Genomic DNA, 23,614 nt, shown 5'->3' on the forward strand with positions numbered 1-23,614 from the left:
GATGTATCAAATACTTATGTCATGCAATAAAATGCAAATTAATTACTTAAAAATCATACAATGTGATTTTCTGGATTTTTGTTTTAGATTCCGTCTCTCACAATTGAAGTGTACCTATGATAAAAATACAGACCTCTACATGCTTTGTAAGTAGGAAAACCTGCAAAATCGGCAGTGTATCAAATACTTGTTCTCCCCACTGTATGCTGCTGCTACTCTGTTTATCATATATCCTGATAACTAGTCACCTTACCCCTATACACTGCATTCGGAAAGTATTCAGACCCCTTCCTTTTTCCACATTTTGTAATGTTACAGCCTTAATCTAAAAGTGATTAAATTATTTGTTTTCATCATCAATCTACACACAATACCCCATAATGACAAAGTGAAAACAGGTTTTTAGCCATTTTTGCAATAAAAAACAGAAATACCATTTTTTACATAAGTATTCAGACCCTTTGCTATGAGACTCGAAATTGAGCTCAGGTGCATCCTGTTTCCATTGATCATCCTTGAGATATTTCTACAACTTGATTGGAGTCCACCTGTGGTAAATTCAATTGATTGGACATGATTTGGAAAGGCACACACCTGTCTATATAAGGTCCCACAGTTGACAGTGCATGTCAGAGAAAAGAACAAGCCATGAGGTCGAAGGAATTGTCCGTAGAGCTCCGAGACAGGATTGTGTCGAGGTACAGATTTGGGGAAGGGTACCAAAACATTTCTGCAGCATTGAAGGTCCCCAAGAACACAGTGGCCTCCATCATTCTTAAATGGAAGAAGTTTGGAACCACCAAGACTCTTCCTAGAGCTGGCCGCCCGGCCAAACTAAGCAATCGGGGGAAAAGGGCAATGGTCAGGGAGGTGACCAAGAACTCGATGGACACTCTGACAGTGCTCCAGAGTTCCTCTGTGGAGATGGGAGAACCTTCCAGAAGGACAACCAGCTCTGCAGCACTCCACCAATCAGGCCTTTATGGTAGAGTGGCCAGACGGAAGCCACTCCTCAGTAAAAGGCACATAACAGCCCACTTGGAGTTTGCCAAAAGGCACCTAAAGACTCTCAGACTATGAGAAACAAGATTCTCTGGTCTGATGAAACCAAGATTGAACTCTTGGGCCTGAATGCCAAGCGTCACATCAGGAGCATCATGGTGTGGGGATATTTTTCAGCGGCAGGGACTGGGAGACTAGGCAGGATCGAAGGAAAGATGACCGGAGCAAAGTACAGAGAGATCCTTGATGAAAACCTGCTCCACAGCGCTCAGGACCTCAGACTGGGCCGAAAGTTCACCTTCCAACAGGACAACGACCCTAAGCACACAGCCAAGACAACGTAGGAGTGGCTTCGGGACAAGTCTCTGAATGTCCTTGAGTGGCCCAGCCAGAGCCCGGACTTTAACCCGATCGAACATCTCTGGAGAGACCTGAAAATAGCTGTGCAGCAACACTCCCCATCCAACCTGACAGAGCTTGAGAGGATCTGCAGAGAAGAAAGGGAGAAACTCCCCAAATACAGGTGTGCCAAGCTTGTAGCATCATACCCAAGAAGACTCGAGGCTGCAATCGCTGCCAAAGGTGCTTCAACAAAGTACAGAGTAAAGGGTCTGAATACTTACGTAAATGTGATATTTCAGTTTTAAATGTTAATACATTTGCAAATATTACTAAAAACCTGTTTTTGCTTTGTCATTATGGGATATTGTGTGTAGATTGAGGGGGGAAAAAACAATTTAATCAATTTTAGAGTAAGGCTGTAACGTAACATTTTACATTTACATTTTAGTCATTTAGCAGACGCTCTTATCCAGAGCGACTTACAGTTAGTGAGTGCATAATTATTACTTTTTTTTCTTACTGGCCCCCCGTGGGAATCGAACCCACAACCCTGTCGTTGCAAGCACCGTGCTCTACCAACTGAGCTACAGGAGACCTTGTAACAATGTGGAAAAAGTCAAGGGGTCTGAATACTTTCCGAATGCACTGTAGATTTGATCCCATCTCGGTGAACTAATCCATTGCGGAGGCCTAGACTAAAAGCCAATTTATGCTTAATCTGAAAATGTGGCCGGTGGCTCCATATGGAAGGTGTTACGCAATTGCAATTGCGGAGCCTCCAGAGGCATGCAGAGGCCAAATGGAGCTCTGTACCGCATCGCCATGTGCCTCCCAAATTTTCTAACAATGCGGAGGGCTTTGTATAGCTCCGCATTGACATGATTGGTTGACAGTAGGTGGGGGCGGTACATCCTGTATAAACACAAACTCACTTCCTTGACAACAGCTCTGCACTGTTCCGTGAAGAGCAGGAAGTATGAATGCCCTGACTTCTGCTGAGGCCGTATCACCGTAAATACTGCATGGCCAATGCAGATGTCAGATTGAACATGCGCCCAGATGCACAACTCTCTCCAGAATGCGCTCTCTCCCGCAAATATGTGTACATTAATTGTTTCATAACTTCATTGTGTGAATTGTTTGCGTTTGATTGTCAGTGTATTTCAATTCCCCATTACAAAAATCACCAGTAGTACATTTACCGTTAATTCCTATAATTTCTAATCTACCATGTTTGTTACTTTGGTTACAGTAATTTATTTTAATGCATTCAATAATATTATTAAAGTATTTTACTGTTCTCATTGTCAGAGTGGACACATAGTTTGCATAGTGCACAACCTATGCTACAGTTGTGGAAACAAGTTTTGATTTATTTCATTCCATTTACGAGTTGTCAATTTAGTCATTGTCTTTGGTTTGGAGCGCTCCTGTCAATGTTGAGTAAGGATGCGCACGCATAGAAGTAGTCCTAGAGGTTACCTGGCCTGAACGCTAATGGAGGCATAAATGTGCCCATTTGGGGATCTGATAGTATTTCTGATTGGCTTAACACACCACCACTAATGAGCTGTGGAGCTTCTCAAAGTAATGTTTTCTTCACCTCAAACAGCATGCAAACTAAGTCTGTTTTTACATCCATTGAGAATTACAATAGTTCCTCAATGTATTTGAAAAATCTTTCCAGCTCTCTCCCTTTCGATAACCACTCAACGTGAAAGAGAAAAATGTCATGCTCTGATCTCTGGAAACGTCATAAATAGGCCTACCGGATTACTTCTTACCAGTGCTTGACTTGGACTGAAATAGGTTCCTTATGCAGTGCCTTAGACCACCTGAGTGGCGCAGTGGTCTAAGGCACTGCATCGCAGTGCTAACTGTGCCACTAGAGATCCTGGTTCGTATCCAGGCTCTGTCGCAGCCGGCCGCGACCGGGAGACTCATGGGCGACGCACAATTGGCCCAGCGTTGTCCAGGGTAGGGGAGGGAATGGCCGGCAGGGATGTAGCTCAGTTGATAGAGCATGGTGTTTGCAATGCCAGGGTTGTGGGTTCGATTCCCACGGGGGGCCAGTATAAAAAAAATATGTATTCACTAACTGTAAGTCGCTCTGGATAAGAGCGTCTGCTAAATGACTAAAAATGTAAATGTAAATGTTCCGGTACTCATTTTGGGTGCTGCTACTGTTTATATTTCGGTGCAGGAGCTCCACAATACTTTTGAGCTAATATTCAATAAGAGGAACAGGAGCTCAAGCAGTAGAACATTTGAGGTGGCAGTACTCAGCTCCAGTAGTAGTAGTAGTAGTTTTTTTGTAGTAAACAAAAAAAAGTGTTAAACAAATCTAAATAAATTTTATATTTCAGATTCTTCAAAATAGCCACCCTTTGCCTTGATGACAGCTTTGCACACTCTTGGCATTCTCTCAACCAGCTTCACCTGGAATGCTTTTCCAACAGTCTTGAAGGAGTTTCCACATATGCTGAGCACTTGTTGGCTGCTTTTCCTTCACTCTGCCGTACCACTCATCCCAAACATCTCAATTGAATTGAGGTCGGGGGATTGAGGAGGCCAAGGGGTGGCGGTCTGTGTATATTTGTAAACAACAGCTGGTGCACAAAATCAAATACTAAGGAAGTCTCGAGGTTTTGCTCGCCTGATGTAGAGTATCTTATGATAAAGTGTAGACCACACTATTTACCAATAGAGTTTATCTATATTTTTCATAGCTGTCTATTTACCACCAAACCAATGCTGGCATTAAGATTGCACTGAATGGGCTGTATAAGGCCATAAGTGAACAGGAAAACGCTCATCCAGAGGCAGCGCTCCTAGTGGCCGGGGACTTTAATGCAGGGAAACTTAAATCCGTTCTACCTAATTTCTACCAGCATGTTAAATGTGCAACCAGAGGGAAAAAAACTCTAGACCACCTTTACTCCACACACAGAGACGCATACAAAGCTCTCCCTCGCCCTCCATTTGGCAAATCTGACCATAACTCTATCCTCCTGATTCCTGCTTATAAGCAAAAACTAAAGCAGGAAGCACCAGTGACTCGGTTAATAAAAAAGTGGTCAGATGACGCAGATGCTAAGATACAGGACTGTTTTGCTAGCACAGACTGGAACATGTTCCGGGATTCTTCAGACAGCATTGAGGAGTACACCACATCAGTCACTGGCTTCATCAATAAGTGCATAGATGATGTCATCCCCACAGTGACCGTACGTACATACCCCAACCAGAAGCCATGGATTACAGGAAACATCCGCACTGAGCTAAAGGGTAGAGCTGCCGCTTTCAAGGAGCGGGACTCTAACCCGGACGCTTATAAGAAATCCCGCTATGCCCTCCGACGAACCATCAAACAGGCAAAGAGTCAATACAGGACTAAGATTGAATCGTACTACACCGGCTCTGACGCTCGTCGGATGTGGCAGGGCTTGAAAACTATTAGACTACAAAGGGAAGCACAGCCGCGAGCTGCCCAGTGACACAAGACTTCCAAACGAGCTAAACCACTTCTATGCTCGCTTCGAGGCAAGCAACACTGAAGCATGCATGAGAGCACCAGCTGTTCCGGATGACTATGTGATCACACTCTCCGTAGCCGATGTGAGTAAGACTTTTAAGCAGGTCAACATTCACAAGGCCGCAGGGCCAGACGGATTACCAGGACGTGTACTCCGAGCATGTGCTGACCAACTGGCAAGTGTCTTCACTGACATTTTCAACATGTCCCTGACTGAGTCTGTAATACCAACATGTTTCAAGCAGACCACCATAGTCCCCGTGCCCAAGGACACTAAGATAACCTGCCTAAATGACTACCGACCCGTAGCACTGACGTCTGTAGCCATGAAGTGCTTTGAAAGGCTGGTTATGGCTCACATCAACACCATTATCCCAGAAACCCTACACCAACTCGTACGGCCCAGTACATCACTGGGGAAAAGCTCCCTGCCATCCAGGACCTCTATACCAGGCGGTGTCAGAGGAAGGCCCTCAAAATTGTCAAAGACTCCAGCCACCCTAGTCATAGACTGTTCTCTCTGCTACCGCACGGCAAGCGGTACCGGAGTGCCAAGTCTAGGTCCAAAAGACTTCTCAACAGCTTCTACCCCCAAGCCATAAGACTCCTGAACAGCTAATCATGGCTACCCGGACTATTTGCACTGCCCCCCCACCCCATCCTTTTTACGCTGCTGCTACTCTGTTAAGTATTTATGCATAGTCACTTTAACTCTACCCACATGTACATATTACCTCAACTACCTCAACTAGCCGGTGCCCCCGCACATTGACTCTGCAACGGTACCCCCCTGTATATATAGCCTCCCTACTGTCACTTTATTTTACTGTATATATAGCCTCCCTACTGTCACTTTATTTTACTTCTGCTCTTTTTTTTCTCAACACTTTTTTTGTTGTTGTTTTATTTTACTTTATTTATTAAAAATAAATGCACTGTTGGTTAAGGGCTGTAAGTAAGCATTTCACTGTAATGTCTGCACCTGTTGTATTCGGCGCATGTGACCAATAAAATTTGATTTGATTTGAACTCCAATTTGCATACCGCCCCAACAGATCCACAGATGATGCAATCTCTATTGCACTCCACACTGCCCTTTCCCACCTGGACAAGAGGAACACCTACGTGAGAATGCTATTCATTGACTACAGCTCAGCATTCAACACCATAGTGCCCTCAAAGCTCATCACTAAGCTAAGGATCCTGGGACTAAACACCTCCCTCTGCAACTGGATCCTGGACTTCCTGACGGGCCGTCCCCAGGTAAGGGTAGGTAACAACACATCTGCCACACTGATCCTCAACACGGGGGCCCCTCAGGGGTGCGTGCTCAGTCCCCTCCTGTACTCCCTGTTCACCCATGACTGCATGGCCAGCCACGACTCCAACACCATCATTAAGTTTGCCGACGACACAACAGCAGTAGGCCTGATCACCGACAACAATGAGACAGCCTATAGGGAGGAGGTCAGAGACCTGGCCGTGTGGTGCCAGGATAACAATCTCTCTCTCAACGTGACCAAGACAAAGGAGATGATTGTGGACTACAGGATCAAAAATAGGACTGAGCACGCCCCCATTCTCATCGACAGGGCTGTAGTGGAACAGGTTGAGAGCTTCAAGTTCCTTGGTGTCCACATCACCAACGAACTATCATGGTCCAAACACACCAAGACAGTCGTGAAGAGGGCACGACAAAGCCTATTCCCCCTCAGGAGACTGAAAAGATTTGGCATGGGTCGTCAGATCCTCAAGAAATTCTACAGCTGCACCATCGAGAGCATCCTGATTGGTTGCATCACCGCCTGGTATGGCAACTGCTTGGCCTCCGACCGCAAGGCACTACAGAGGGTAGTGCGTACGGCCCAGTACATCACTGGGGCCAAGCTTCCTGCCATCCAGGACCTCTATACCAGGCAGTGTCAGAGGAAGGCCCTCAAAATTGTCAAAGACTCCAGCCACCCTAGTCATAGAATGTTCTCTCTGCTACCGCACGGCAAGCAGTACCGGAGTGCCAAGTCTAGGTCCAAAAAACTTCTCAACAGCTTCTACCCCCAAGCCATAAGACTCCTGAACAGCTAATCATGGCTACCCAGACTATTTGCACTGCCCCTCCACCCCCACCCCCCACCCCATATTTTTACGCTGCTGCTACTCTGTTAATTATTTATGCATAGTCACTTTAACTCTAAAACATGTACATATTACTTCAACTACCTCAGCTAGCCGGTGCCCCCGCACATTGACTCTGCACCGGTACCCCCCTGTATATATATAGCCTCCCTACTGTTATTTTATTTTACTTCTGCTCTTTTTTTCTCAACACTTTTTTGTTGTTGTTTTATTTTACTTTATTTATTAAAAATAAATGCACTGTTGGTTAAGGGCTGTAAGTAAGCATTTCACTGTAATGTCTGCACCTGTTGTATTCGGTGCATGTGGCCAATAAAATTTGATTTGATTTGATTTGTTGGGTCATTGTCCTGTTGAAAAACAAATGATAGTCCCACTAAGCCCAAACCAGATGGGATGGCGTATCGCTGCAGAATGCTGTGGTAGCCATGCTGGTTAAGTGTGCCCTGAATTCTAAATAAATCACAGATAGTGTCACCAGCAAAGCACCCCCACACCATAACACCTCCTCCTCCATGCTTTACGGTGGGAAATACACATGCGGAGATCATCCGGTCACCCACACCGCGTCTCACATAGACACAACGGTTTGAACCAAAAATCTCAAAGACCAAAGGACACATTTCCACCGGTCTAATGTCCATTGCTCCTGTTTCTTGGCCCTATTGGTGTCCTTTAGAAGTGGTTTCTTTGCAGCAATTTGACCATTCAGGACTGATTCACACAGTCTTCTCCTCCTCCTCTGAACAATTGATGTTGAGATGTGTCTGTTTTTATTTTTTCTATTTTATTTAGCTTTATTTATACAGGTTTTTCTCATTGAGATAAAATCTATTTTTCAAGAGAGACCTGGTCCAACAGCAGCAGGGGGAACAAAGTTTCAGACAAAACTACTTACACACACTAACACAACATTGAACAAAACTATACACACATACAGTACAACAATTACATATTACGTAAAGAAACACGAATGTCATAACTAAAAAACAGCTGTCCTAAAGACAATTACACTATATCTTCTGTATACCCCCCCTACCTTGTCACAACACAACTGATTGGCTCAAACGCATTAAAGAAAGAAATTCCACAAATTAACTTTTAAGAAGGCACACCTGTTAATTGAAATGCATTCCAGGTGACTACCTCATGAAGCTGGTTGAGAGAATGCCAAGAGTGTGCAAAGCTGTCATCAAGGCAAAGGGTGGCTATTTGAAGAATCTCAAATATAAAATATATTTAGATTTGTTTAACACTTTTTTGGTTACTACATGATTCCATACAGTGAGGGAAAAAATTATTTAATCCCCTGCTGATTTTGTACGTTTGCCCACTGACAAAGACATGATCAGTCTATAATTTTAATGGTAGGTTTATTTGAACAGTGAGAGACATTTTAATGAGGGAAATAAGTATTTGACCCCTCTGCAAAACATGACTTAGTACTTGGTGGCAAAACCCTTGTTGGCAATCACAGAGGTCAGATGTTTCTTGTAGTTGGCCACCAGGTTTGCACACATCTCAGGAGGGATTTTGTCCCACTCCTCTTTGCAGATCTTCTCCAAGTCATTAAGGTTTCGAGGCTGACGTTTGGCAACTCGAACCTTCAGCTCCCTCCACAGATTTTCTATGGGATTAAGGTCTGGAGACTGGCTAGGCCACTCCAGGACTTTAATGTGCTTCTTCTTGAGCCACTCCTTTGTTGCCTTGGCCGTGTGTTTTGGGTCATTGTCATGCTGGAATACCCATCCACGACCCATTTTCAATGCCCTGGCTGAGTGAAGGAGGTTCTCACCCAAGATTTGCCGGTACATGGCCCCGTCCATCGTCCCTTTGATGCGGTGAAGTTGTCCTGTCCCCTTAGCAGAAAAACACCCCCAAAGCATAATGTTTCCACCTCCATGTTTGACAGTGGGGATGGTGTTCTTGTGGTCATAGGCAGCATTCCTCCTCCTCCAAACACGCCGAGTTGAGTTGATGCCAAAGAGCTCCATTTTGGTCTCATCTGACCACAACACTTTCACCCAGTTCTCCTCTGAATCATTCAGATGTTCATTGGCAAACTTCAGACGGCCCTGTATATGTGCTTTCTTGAGCAGGGGGACCTTGCGGGCGCTGCAGGATTTCAGTTCTTCACGGCGTAGTGTGTTACCAATTGTTTTCTTGGTGACTATGGTCCCAGCTGTCTTGAGATCATTGACAAGAACCTCCAGTGTAGTTCTGGGCTGATTCCTCACCGTTCTCATGATCATTGCAACTCCACCAGGTGAGATCTTGCATGGAGCCCCAGGCCGAGGGAGATTGACAGTTATTTTGTGTTTCTTCCATTTGCGAATAATCGCAACAACTGTTGTCACCTTCTCACCAAGTTGCTTGGCGATGGTCTTGTAGCCCATTCCAGCCTTGTGTAGGTCTACTATACTCCTGAGTGGCGCAGTGTCTAAGGCACTGCATCGCAGTGCTAGCTGTGCCACTAGAGATCCTGGTTCGAGTCCAGGCTCTGTCGCAGCCGGCCGCGACCGGGAGATCCGTGGGCGGCGCACAATTGGTCCAGCGTCGTCCAAGGTAGGGGAGGGTTTGGCCGGCAGGGATGTGGGTTTGTTTCCCACGGGGGGCCAGTATGAAAAAATAACAAAACAAACAAAAAAACATGTATGCATTCACTAACTGTAAGTCACTCTGGATAAGAGCGTCTGCTAAATGACTAAAATGTAAAATTGTCTACAATCTTGTCCCTGACATCCTTGGAGAGCTCTTTGGTCTTGGCCATGGTGGAGAGTTTGGAATCTGATTGATTGATTGCTTCTGTGGACAGGTGTCTTTTATACAGGTAACAAGCTGAGATTAGGAGCATTCCCTTTAAGAGTGTGCTCCTAATCTCAGCTCGTTACCTGTATAAAAGACACCTGGGAGCCAGAAATCTTTCTGATTGAGAGGGGGGTCAAATACTTATTTCCCTCATTAAAATGCAAAATCAATTCATAACATTTTTGATCATCACTGTGGGTGGGAAGGGGTGGGATGTTTGTGAGACTCACAGAGTTGGTAGGGTTTCAGACCTGTCAATTAATTATTGGGGGAGGGATTTTCAGGATAGTGAGTTGATTAGTGATCTAGTCATTAAAACACTTTATATAATTTATTGTGGCAAAACCTAAGAAATACAGGTGTGTTCTGTTCATAAATATGCATTCCCCCTGTTAAGAAACAGTGTAGAATTGCAGGATATATACTTTTTTTTTGTATCTCAATTGGTAGAGCATGGCGCTTGTAACGCCAGGGTAGTGGGTTCGATCCCCGGGACCACCCATATGTAAAAATGTATGCACACATGACTAAGTCGCTTTGGATAAAAGCGTCTGCTAAATGTCATATTATTATTATATATTAAGCGAACATTTCAGGCGCCCATGGTGATAGTGGGTGTCACTTCTAAATGCTGACCGATCAGAAGCGCCTAGGCCGCCTAATATAGAGGCATGTCACTGATGGCAGACCGCTACTGCGTGCTTGTTGTTGACGGGGGAAAAGTTTGTTTCGCTAGTACGACACTCTAGCTATGTGAAAACTATCAGTTAACTACTTGATAATAACATCGTAACGTCTATATTGATAAAGGACTTGTTCATCATCCTAGGACAACAGTCAAACACAATCGAGTTACAACGATAATAATGTGACTTGCTAGTCAGTGGCTATTTTAGCACACATGTGAGTTGCTGCGTAGGGCTTGAATTAAGCTGCGACAGGCTTGCTGCTGAGCCAATGGATGAGCTGAGCTAACTGAGCTAGCTAAACTGCTAGCTAAACTGCTAGCTAAACTGCTAGCTAAACTGCTAGCTAAACTGCTAGCTAAACTGCTAGCTAAACTGCTAGCCTACAGTACGTAGTTGCTATCCTAGCGATACAGCTAACGTTAGCTAAACATAACTGTCTGGCCAGCCGGTCCAGCACAATTCAACTGTACTGTTATTTTTCTGATGCAGTTTTCAGCCAACCCCTTGGAGGCCTCCAGTAATATCACTCACTCACTCACTCACTCACTCACTCACTCAGTCACTCACTCACTCACTCAGTCACTCACTCACTCAGTCACTCACTCACTCACTCAGTCAGTCAGTCAGTCAGTCACTGAGCCGCACTGAATGGGACTCGACTGCAGTGGCATTCGGAATGTCTACCCGGCTAGCTAACTATTAAAACTAAACTAGTTGTCATAAAGTCCGCTTTTAAATAGTATACATCGTAGTGATAATAGTTAGTGTCAGTTACTCACGCTCTAGGTTTGAATAATCTTTCTGATCCCGTGTTGTCCCAAGCCTGTCCGGTCGATGCTGCTGCGTTGCTACAGCCAGTTCGTAACGGCTTGCTGCTGCCCCTGCCAACCAGCCCCAGCGCGTCCCCCAGCCGTCACAGTGGCAGCTTTTCAACTGCGTCACTACGCAACTGCATCACCTCCTGGGTGCCATGATGGATCTACATCACCTGGCTCGCTTGGGGTTTGGCTGGCTGGCTGTCGATGTACGGATAATATCAGTCACTTTATTTTCGCCCTTTCAGATAGAACATGGTGACACATTTTTTTAAAAATGTAAATGGGGTTTATTCTGCAGAATACATTAAGGGGATAGAGCATAAACACTCCCCAGGCAGTGAGATGTTAATGGGGAAATCAGCAGTTGAAACGTTAACACCGCGGAGTGATGGGCCCCGTGTAGCTCAGTTGGTAGAGCATGGTGCTTGCAACGCCAAGGTTGTGGGTTCGTTTCCCACTGGTGGCCAGTATGAAAATGTATGCACTCACTAACTGTAAGTCGCTCTGGATAAGAGTATCTGCTAAATGACTAAAATGTCAAATGGGCCTGGAGAAATGTAACCACTCGCAAATTCCTAGACAGAGCTATGGATACAAGGACTAACCATCCATGATATCAACATGATAGTTAGAACCATGTTTTGAGGCTAAATAGTGTTTGTTTACATTTACAATGTTTACATTTTAGTCATTTTAGCAGACATTTTACAAACATTGGAGTAAAACAAGCTTATATGTTGGGTTCTGATGGGGTACGACAGTTGAACTAAGCTCATGAGGCATTTATAACTTATATTCTTCAAGTAAAAAAAGTATGTAGCAACATAAGATTGCCCCTTTAAAGGTTAAATGATGTGGAATCATTAGTGTACAAGTAGGAGAGGTTAAAGGTTAAATGATGTGGAATCAGTATGAAAAATGTATGCACTCACTAAAACTGTAAGTCGCTCTGGATAAGAGCATCTACTAAATGACTAAAATGTAAAAAAATGAATAATTAGTGTATAAGTAGGAGAGGTGAGTGGTTAAATGATGTGGAATCATTAGTGTATAAGTAGGAGAGGTGAGTGGTTAAATGATGTGGAATCAGTATGAAAAATGTATGCACTCACTAAAACTGTAAGTCGCTCTGGATAAGAGCATCTACTAAATGACTAAAATGTAAAAAAATGAATAATTAGTGTATAAGTAGGAGAGGTGAGTGGTTAAATGATGTGGAATCATTAGTGTATAAGTAGGAGAGGTGAGTGGTTAAATGATGTGGAATCATTAGTGTATAAGTAGGAGAGGTGAGAGGTTAAATGATGTGGAATCATTAGTGTATAAGTAGGAGAGGTGAGAGGTTAAATGATGTGGAATCATTAGTGTACAAGTAGGAGAGGTGAGTGGTTAAATGATGTGGAATCATTAGTGTACAAGTAGGAGTGGTTAAATGATGTGGAATCATTAGTGTATAAGTAGGAGAGGTGAGAGGTTAAATGATGTGGAATCATTAGTGTACAAGTAGGAGTGGTTAAATGATGTGGAATCATTAGTGTATAAGTAGGAGAGGTGAGTGGTTAAATGATGTGGAATCATTAGTGTATAAGTAGGAGAGGTTAAATGATGTGGAATTCGTTGTGAATGTGAGACAGCTGTGTAGCTCAATCTACCTGCTTCACCTGGTCAAACTAGCCCCGCCCCTCATCTCCTATTGGCTACAGAGGAGGGATCCCTGACCTGTGACCTCTGTTTTCCAGTGTGTCCAGGTAAATGCTGATAAACCTTGTTGTACAGTAATGAACAGTCTTCAATTCTCTTACAGTATTTCACAGTCCTTGGGGGGTCTCAGGCCGCTTTGACTCCAACTCTGTGAGAAATCGTGAAAACGTCTCTACCGGGTCAGATGACACCCTATGCTCTTTCTCGTAGCCTTGGAAGCTGTAGCTGTGACGGCCAATACAGGAACAGGAACTGGAAGGAGTGACCGCAGCGCCCCAACCATTCCACACCACTTCCAAAAAGCAGCCTCCTTCCCCTTTATAGGAAATGGGATAAAAACAAGAACATTAGTTGTCATAATAAAGGACTAAATAATACTGGTTCAATGACAACATTGTTATGTTGAAGGTAGCACATGGCCTTTGTGTTAATTTACAATTTAAAGGATTTTAAGACAAGGTCCAACATTGATATATACTAAAACGCACAGAAACACAACTGATGAAAGAATTAGCAGGTTTCACGCATCAGACAGCCGTTTTCCAAGTCAGATAATACCAGGGCATGTCAAATCATATAAGGGTCATTGACATGTACACACACACACACCAGTGGCGGTCGGAGACGATTAAGATTAGGAAGGATGCTGATGTGTTTATGACCACGGCCTTATTTCTATTACAGCATGTTGGATGACTCTCCTTCATATTCCATCCACCCAGCTCAATGGAACATTGCTAGGTTTAGGCTACTACATAATCCTAACATTTTCCCTAAACCCATCATGAAGTTGCTACAAACTAGCCTATGAATGAACGTTTACAACGTAGGTGCACAGGTCGAGAGAAAAATGTGTCAAGGTTACAGACAGTGACACAGACAGTGACACATTCAATACCGCCTTGCACTCTCTTGCCTGCATCTAGCTGATCTAGGGTGTAATAATTAGTCCAAACAGTTGCAAATTAGAATTTGTATTGGACAAATTCAGGTATGTTTATCCCCATTTCGTTCCATTTGCTTCCGTTTTAAGAAACGTTTTTCAACAGAATCTGCGGAAATAATACATCCCTGATCACCCGCAAACAGAGTTCACTTTCATAGCAGCCACATACAAACAGCATGATCACAGCAGCCACATACCAACAGCATGATCACAGCAGCCACATACCAACAGCATGATCATAGCAGCCACATACCAACAGCATGATCACAGCAGCCACATACCAACAGCATGATCACAGCAGCCACATACCAACAGCATGATCACAGCAGCCACATACCAACAGCATGATCACAGCAGCCACATACCAACAGCATGATCACAGCAGCCACATACCAACAGCATGATCACAGCAGCCACATACCAACAGCATGATCACAGCAGCCACGTACAAACAGCATGATCACAGCAGCCACATACCAACAGCATGATCACAGCAGCCACATACCAACAGCATGATCACAGCAGCCACATACCAACAGCATGATCACAGCAGCCACATACCAACAGCATGATCACAGCAGCCACATACCAACAGCATGATCACAGCAGCCACATACCAACAGCATGATCACAGCAGCCACATACCAACAGCATGTTGTATAATTCCTTCTGGCATCTATCTACCTGCTCTCCTCCTCTCACCTTTTCCCTTCGCTTGTGGACTTCAGTGCACAACACATCAGCTGTCTGTGACCAGGGAAAAAAACCTTTCCAAGCCAAACCTTCATATCATGGCCGCTAACCGCTACACAGCCATCACTGTCACGACATAGTCAACATAGCTACTAGAACTAACATGTTAGTAAACCCGCTACAATCGTACAGTGAACAGCAAGCAGTTTAGCAGTTACACTGGTGGGACCCGGTGGCAATAAATTAATAAAACCAAAAGCTACCTTGACTTGGAAGAGTTCCAGTGTTGGATAGCCATAGACAGCTAGCTAACATAGCATCCCTCTCTGTTTGAGCCAGGTGGTTGAGTAGGCTAAACTAGCTAGCTGCATTCGCTAGCTAACTGAAAGGGGAAAAAAATACAACAAAATATAGCTAGCTCTCTCTATCTCTTGCTTCTCCTTCATTTTTGAGGAAATTAATTTGTTCAAAACTGTTCAACTATTGTCTTTCTCTCTCTTTGAGTCAACTACTCACCACATTTTATACACTGCAGTGCTAGCTAGCTGTAGCTTATGCTTTCAGTCCTAGATTCACTCTCTGAAGCATTGATTGGGTGGACAACATCAGTTCTTCTTCTTATTCGGTGGAGTTTAACTGCGGTTGGCGTCCAATATGCTGCATTACCGACACCAACTGAACTATAGTATAAATCCATTACACTGAACTACACTGAACTATAGTATAAATCCATTACACTGAACTACACTGAACTATAGTATAAATCCATTACACTGAACTACACTGAACTATAGTATAAATCCATTACACTGAACTACACTGAACTATAGTATAAATCCATTACACTGAACTACACTGAACTATAGTATAAATCCATTACACTGAACTACACTGAACTATAGTATAAATCCATTACACTGAACTACACTGAACTATAGTATAAATCCATTACACTGAACTACACTGAACTATAGTATAAATCCATTACACTTTGTGATACAAAATGGGAAAAGGGGAAACTGGAAAAATTTAATAAAAAACCCATCACCTTATTCCACTACTTTAACCCTATCTGATCCTCCAGGCTAATGACCTGGGAGGACGCGACACCACCACTCAAAACACCCTGTAACACTTCTGAAGTCAAATCAAGTACCCCCAAGTACTTCTCTGCAGCTGCCTCCACAACATCTATGTTCTGTGACTTACGTTCCATCTCTGCGGTACAGTTGATACCCATTGCTATGAACGCTAAGAAGCCAACCTTACTGAAGCATATATCACTCATTGGCCTATCCCTCTGTTCTGGCACAGCTCTACTATTCACAGGGATCCTCTCAGAATCCCTCACCCTTGATCCACCCTCTACTTTCTTCACTGCCTAAGCATACAACATCTTCTGCACTACTCTGACCCTGGCCACCTCAACCTGCCTCTCTCACACCCTGAACTTGGCCACCCTCAACCTGCCTCTCTCTCACCCTGAACCTGGCCACCTCAACCTGCCTCTCTCACACCGGACACCTCCGATCCCCAGCAACCTGGGCACCCCTGCAGTTGACACACACAACTTTCTCCACTGAAACTACACATTCCTCTGTGCTTCTGCACACTTCCCACATCTTGGAATCTCCCGCCTACACACTGCTGCTACTGTACATGCCCATAAACATGACACCTACAACACCGCAGTGGATTGGGCACAAAAGCTCTAACAGCATAACTCATATATCCTAACATTACTTTGTCAAAGCTCAAAAGAACAGACTGCGTCTCCTCTGTTTCACCACGCTCCCCACTGGATCTGAGTCGCAGCGCCACCTCTGTTTCACCACGCTCCCCACTGGATCTGAGTCACAGCGTCTCCTCTGTTTCACCACGCTCCCCACTGGATCTGAGTCGCAGCGTCTCCTCTGTTTCACCACGCTCCCCACTGGATCTGAGTCGCAGCGTCACCTCTGTTTCACCACGCTCCCCACTGGATCTGAGTCGCAGCGTCACCTCTGTTTCACCACGCTCCCCACTGGATCTGAGTCGCAGCGCCACCTCTGTTTCATCACGCTCCCCACTGGATCTGAGTCGCAGCGTCACCTCTGTTTCACCACGCTCCCCACTGGATCTGAGTCGCAGCGTCACCTCTGTTTCACCACGCTCCCCACTGGATCTGAGTCGCAGCGTCACCTCTGTTTCACCACGCTCCCCACTGGATCTGAGTCGCAGCGTCACCTCTGTTTCACCACGCTCCCCACTGGATCTGAGTCACAGCGCCACCTCTGTTTCACCACGCTCCCCACTGGATCTGAGTCACAGCGCCACCTCTGTTTCACCACGCTCCCCACTGGATCTGAGTCGCAGCGCCACCTCTGTTTCACCACGCTCCCCACTGGATCTGAGTCGCAGCGCCACCTCTGTTTCACCACGCTCCCCACTGGATCTGAGTCGCAGCGCCACCTCTGTTTCACCACGCTCCCCACTGGATCTGAGTCGCAGCGTCACCTCTGTTTCACCACGCTCCCCACTGGATCTGAGTCGCAGCGTCTCCTCTGTTTCACCACGCTCCCCACTGGATCTGAGTCACAGCGTCTCCTCTGTTTCACCACGCTCCCCACTGGATCTGAGTCGCAGCGTCTCCTCTGTTTCACCACGCTCCCCACTGGATCTGAGTCACAGCGTCTCCTCTGTTTCACCACGCTCCCCACTGGATCTGAGTCGCAGCGTCTCCTCTGTTTCACCACGCTCCCCACTGGATCTGAGTCGCAGCGTCACCTCTGTTTCACCACGCTCCCCACTGGATCTGAGTCGCAGCGTCACCTCTGTTTCACCACGCTCCCCACTGGATCTGAGTCGCAGCGCCACCTCTGTTTCACCACGCTCCCCACTGGATCTGAGTCGCAGCGTCACCTCTGTTTCACCACGCTCCCCACTGGATCTGAGTCGCAGCGTCACCTCTGTTTCACCACGCTCCCCACTGGATCTGAGTCGCAGCGTCACCTCTGTTTCACCACGCTCCCCACTGGATCTGAGTCGCAGCGTCACCTCTGTTTCACCACGCTCCCCACTGGATCTGAGTCGCAGCGCCACCTCTGTTTCACCACGCTCCCCACTGGATCTGAGTCGCAGCGTCTCCTCTGTTTCACCACGCTCCCCACTGGATCTGAGTCGCAGCGCCACCTCTGTTTCACCACGCTCCCCACTGGATCTGAGTCGCAGCGTCACCTCTGTTTCACCACGCTCCCCACTGGATCTGAGTCGCAGCGCCACCTCTGTTTCACCACGCTCCCCACTGGATCTGAGTCACAGCGTCACCTCTGTTTCACCACGCTCCCCACTGGATCTGAGTCGCAGCGTCACCTCTGTTTCACCACGCTCCCCACTGGATCTGAGTCGCAGTGTCACCTCTGTTTCACCACGCTCCCCACTGGATCTGAGTCACAGCGTCACCTCTGTTTCACCACGCTCCCCACTGGATCTGAGTCGCAGCGTCACCTCTGTTTCACCACGCTCCCCACTGGATCTGGTCCTCTGTAGCTCAGCTGGTAGAGCATGGCGCTTGTAACGCCAAGGTAGTGGGTTCGATCCCCGGGACCACCCATACACAAAAAAAAAATGTATGCACGCATGACTGTAAGTCGCTTTGGATAAAAGCGTCTGCTAAATGGCATATTATTATTATTATCTGAGTCGCAGCAAACGGCAGGCATCACAAACACCAGGAATCTTCAACTTCTATTGCTCCACCTCCACACTTAACGCTACCCCAGAATTCACTCCATTCAATGGTGCCCTGTATCTAAGCGCAAAGCAAGACACAGGTCTTTCCCCAAGTTGCATGACACGGAGCGCCTGCTGCCTCTGATCTGAAGAAACGCAAACATCACCAGTCCACTTCGGGTTACCTTCACCGACTCAACAGCACCCAACATCTTTTCCACCCAACCTGAAACCACCCATGGATCAGCCAAAAGGCCTGGTTCCACCCTCTTCAGAAATCCCACTGGACCAAACGTGTCTTTATCATAACCATGTCCAACAATGCAAGGCTTGGGCTCCGAGCTCCTCACAACACTTTCTACCCCTCACATTCCACCTCCAGAACTGGACCTGGCGTCCGGCTCACTCTGTTTGAACTTGACACCAATCTTCCTCGACATACCCTCTCCCTTGTTATTGCTAGCTTCAACAGATTCAAACCCATCCTCAGCCTCCCTCAGTCTTTTCAACCTCCTCTCTCTTTCTCTCCAATACTCCTCACTTAACCAATTACCCGACGACTCCTGAAAATATTCAACTTTTCCAAGCCGAAATCTATTTTTAGCCTCCTCGAGAGACATGCTAAGCCCTGTACTCCCTCCACTTCAAACTCGAGCCATCCAACATGTCAGTTCATGCTGCAAGAGCTCTGATAAGCTGGAGGACGTCCTCCGGAAGTTGTCATAATTACTATGGAAGTGTATGGAAGGGGGTGAGAACCATGAGCCTCCTAGGTTTTGTATTGAAGCCAATGTACCCAGAGGAGAACTAGCTAGCTGTCCTCTGGCTACACCATGGTGCTACCCTACAGAGTGCTGTTGAGGCTACTGTAGACCTTCATTGCAAAACAGTGTGTTTTAATCAATTATTTGGTGACGTGAATATATTTCGTATAGTTTTATCTAAAAAGTAATACATTTTTTAAAAATGTTTCACTATTTTTATTTTTATTAAATTCACTGAGGAGGATGGTCCTCCCCTTTCTCCTCTGAGGAGCCTCCACTGACATTCACATATGGCAATAAAAACACATGGCATGCCCCCCCCCCCCCCCCCCCCCGATATCTCTCAGACAGTTTTAGTCAACTTCGCCCAAAATATGCTTAGAACACATTGTAGTTCCACACCAATAACTCACCATTGAACCATGTTGTGGACCTCATCAACATCCATTCCAATGAGACGCTCGCGGAACAATGATGTTTGAAGTAGGCATCGCCATTTCTCTGAGCCAACAAAAGTTTCAGGAGTTCCAAAGACAATCGTGTATTCACCCTTGGCAGTTCTCATCCTCCATCTCACTTTGACCCGGTATGCGGCGGTGATTCCTTGAGAGTTCAGAACACGAACCTGATCCTCGATTATTGACATCAGAGGAGAAACTACTATTACCATCGATTTCTCCACAACACATAACGTTGTTCATAGCCTGTAGATAGACACGCCATAACGTCTCTTTTCTTTAGTACAGTGTTCAAGCAGAAGAGTTGTAAAGCCTTCATCAACGTTGATGTTGTGTATAGAGCACACTACTAGCAAAACAGAATTTAAATGTTTCCCCTTATTGTCTTCATTTTCTACAATGTTGCAAACTACCTCGACAAAATGTGTCCTACCCGGTCGGAAAACAGTGATGAACATAACACGTACCACCCCCTTCAACGGGTGTGTGGGGGAGGCTTCTTGAAATGTAACATCCATTCAAAATCTTGCTGCTGGGAGCCAGCGGACCATTCAAACCATTTTTGCAATGCATAATTCTCCAGACCGCCAAGGGAGGTGTGACAATGACATGATTTTAGAGGTATGGCAAAGCAAGACTATACAGACCGAACCCACACCCCTAACAGTAAGGCTGCCTTCAGACAGTAGAGACCACTGATTCTGAAAGAACACACACCCTGACCCCCCCCCCACCACCATCCTTTGGCGTCCCTCTCCTGAGAGCTGATTGGTCAAGAGAGGAGAGGGGAGGAGTTAACAGGCTGCTGTAAGGAGCAGACCAGACAGATTTAGTAGAGAGAGAGAGAGAGAGAGAGAGAGAGAGAGAGAGAGAGAGAGAGAGAGAGAGAGAGAAAGAGAGAGAGAGAGAGAGAGAGAGAGAGAGAGAGAGAGAGAGAGAGAGAGAGAGAGGAGAGAGAGAGAGAGAGAGAGAGAGAGAGACAGAGAGAGGGAGAGAGAGAGAGAGAGAGAGAGAGAGAGAGAGAGGGAGAGGGAGTGTCACGACTTCCGCCGAAGTTGGTGCCTCTCCTTGTGCGGGCGGCGTGCGGCGGTCATCGTCACCAGCTTTCTAGCTGCCACGATCTGCGTTTCTGTTTTCCATTTGTTTTGTCTTGTTTGTACACACATGGTTCCCATCACGTTATGATTATTTCCCTATTTAACCCTCTGCTTCCCTCATGGTTTTGTGCGTGTTTGTTCGTTGTATTGTGTCATACGCTTTTGTGAGCTGGTGTGTTTTCCCTGCGTGGAAATTAGTGTTTGTTTTTTCCAAGTAAAGTACGTTGTGTACTCAGTTCTGTGTCCTGCGCCTGACTCCGTCCTACCGCTGCACATTTGACACCTGACAGAAACACGCACCTAATATGGAGTCAGCAGGTGCAGCCAGTCCTCCGGTACCCGTGGAGGAGCGCGTCCAGCACCACGCGACGATGCTCCAGAATCTGGGAACTGCGATGGATCGCGTGTTGCAGACCATGGAGCGATGGGCGAGAGGGGGTTTCCCACAACCCCAACAACTTCAGGTCAACCCACCCCTCCGTCACCTGGACCCAGTGGGATTCGGCTCTCGCTCCCGAAGGCCTATGACGGGACGGCTGCCGGGTGCCAGGGGTTCCTGCTCCAGGTGGAGTTCTACCTGGCGACCGTCCACCCGGCTCCCTCGGCGACCGTCCACCCGGCTCCCTCGGCGACCGTCCACCCGGCTCCCTCGGCGACCGTCCACCTGGCTCCCTCGGCGACCGTCCACCCGGCTCCCTCAGGATACAAGAGAGTGTCCGCCCTCATATCCTGTTTGTCTGGGAGAGCGTTTGAGTGGGACAACGCCGAATGGGGAGGAATAGACGCAGCGTTGGTTCGCTATGAGGATTTCACCCGCCGCTTCCGGGCGGTTTTCGATCATCCACCGGAGGGGAGAGCGGCGGGAGAACGCTTGTTCCACCTCAGACAGGGGAAGAGGAGCGCACAGGATTTCGCACTGGACTTCCGGACCTTGGCGGCCAGCGTGGGATGGAATGAGAGGGCCCTGATCGACCATTACCGGTGTAATCTACGTGAGGACGTTCGTCAGCAGCTGGCATGCAGGGACACCACCCTTACCCTCGACCAGCTGGTGGATCTATCTTTACGGCCTGTTGGCCACCCGCGGACGTCCGGATCAGGGTCCGTCCCTTCCATCCCCCAGCACCTCCGACACTACCCCTATGGAGCTCGAAGGTGCTGCTCCTAGGGTGACCGGAGGGGGGGGTCGGTTCCTGCACCAAGTGTGGCCGCAGAGGGCACACTGCTGGTCAGTGCTGGGGAGGTTCCCCAGGGAGTCGAGGCAGCAGGCAGGGCACTGGTGGATCATCCCAGGTGAGTAGGCACCTGACTTACCCAGAGCTCCCTGTTGCGCACATGAATGTTTGTATAGAATTTCCTGAGTTTTCCCCGCATTCCCAGCATAAGGTGCTAGTCGATTCAGGCGCAGCTGGGAACTTTATTGACAGTTCATTTGCACGTAGATTAGGGATCCCTATTGTTCTTGTTGATGTGCCCTTCCCTGTCCATGCCTTAGATAGTCGCCCTTTAGGATCGGGCCTGATTAGGGAGGTCACAGCTCCATTCTGGATGAAAACGCAGGAGGGTCATGAGGAGAGAATTAGTCTCTTCCTGATTGATTCTCCTGCGTTTCCTGTGGTGTTGGGGCTTCCCTGGTTGGCCTCTCAGTGCTCAGGGAGGTGTGTAGGTGTTTCCATAGGTGCAACTACGGTGGAGAGTCCAAACCAGGTCTACACTATGCACATCCCCCCGAATATGCCGATTTGGCTCTCGCCTTCTGTAAAAAGAAGGCGACTCAACTACCACCCCATTGACAGGGGGATTGTGCGATAAATCTCCAGGTAGGCGCAGCACTTCCCAGGAGTCACGTGTATCCTCTGTCTCAGGAGGAGACGGCGGCTATGGAAACATATGTCTCCGAATCTCTGGGACAGGGATACATTCGGCCTTTCACTTGACCTGCCTCCTCAAGTTTATTTTTTGTGAAGAAGAAGGATGGAGGTGCAGCGGTTCTTAGGGTTTTCCAACTACTGCCGGAGGTTTATCCGGGGCTTTGGTCAGGTGCGACTGCAGTGGTCAGCTGGGGCGGACAGGGCTTTTGGTCACCTGAAGGCTCTGTTTACCTCGGCTCCCGTGCTGGCTCATCCTGATCCCTCCTTGGCATTCATAGTAGAGGTGGACGCGTCCGAGGCTGTGATAGGAGCTGTGTTATATCAGCGCTCGGGTATGCCACCAAAGCTCCACCCCTGTGCTTTCTTTTCGAAGAAGCTTAGCCAGGCGGAGCAAAACTATGATGTGGGGGACCAGGAGCTGTTAGCTGTGGTCAGGGCTCTGAAGGCTTGGAGGCATTGGCTTGAGGGGGCTAAACACCCTTTCCTCATTTGAACTGACCACCGCAATCTGGAGTACATTTTTACATTTACATTTACGTCATTTAGCAGACGCTCTTATCCAGAGCGACTTACATGAGCAATTAGGGTTAAGTGCCTTGCTTAAGGGCACATCGACAGATTTTTCACCTAGTCGGCTCGGGGATTAGAACCAGCGACCTTTCGGTTACTGGCACAACGCTCTTACCCACTAAGCTACCTGCCGCCCCGTACATCCGGGCGGCGAGGAGACTGAACCCTCGCCAGGCAAGGTGGGCCATGTTTTTCACCCATTTTGTTTTCACCCTATCCTACAGACCAGGTTCCCAGAACGCTAAGGCAGACGCACTGTCCCGGATGTATGACACAGAGGAGCGGTCCACGGATCCCACTCCCATACTTCCGGCTTCTTGCCTGGTGGCACCGGTGGTATGGGAGGTTGACGCGGACATCGAGCGGGCGTTACATACGGAGCCCACGCCCACCCAGTGTCCAGTTGGGCGTATGTACGTTCCGGTTGATGTCTGCGATCGATTGATCTGTTGGGCCCACACATCACCCTCCTCTGG

At 47.1% G+C, this 23,614-nt stretch overlaps 1 protein-coding gene across 2 annotated transcripts in view; it reads right to left on the minus strand.

The window, feature by feature from the left end:
• The window catches only part of LOC311121333 (microtubule-associated protein RP/EB family member 3-like), a 53,423-nt gene extending 33,103 nt beyond the window's left edge, over nucleotides 1–20,320 (minus strand). For both annotated transcript variants that reach the window (XM_084195833.1, XM_084195834.1), the window contains exons 1-3: nucleotides 19,556–20,320; nucleotides 13,130–13,344; nucleotides 11,289–11,525 (exon numbers count right to left, since the gene is read on the minus strand). The gene's annotated coding sequence lies outside the window, so the exon portion shown is untranslated. The remainder of the gene's footprint in view (nucleotides 1–11,288; nucleotides 11,526–13,129; nucleotides 13,345–19,555) is intronic.
• Nucleotides 20,321–23,614: the final 3,294 nt, after the last annotated feature.

This window comes from Coregonus lavaretus (assembly GCF_964263955.1).
Source record: "Coregonus lavaretus genome assembly, contig: HAP1_SCAFFOLD_198, whole genome shotgun sequence".
In the NCBI taxonomy this organism is placed as follows: domain Eukaryota; kingdom Metazoa; phylum Chordata; class Actinopteri; order Salmoniformes; family Salmonidae; genus Coregonus; species Coregonus lavaretus.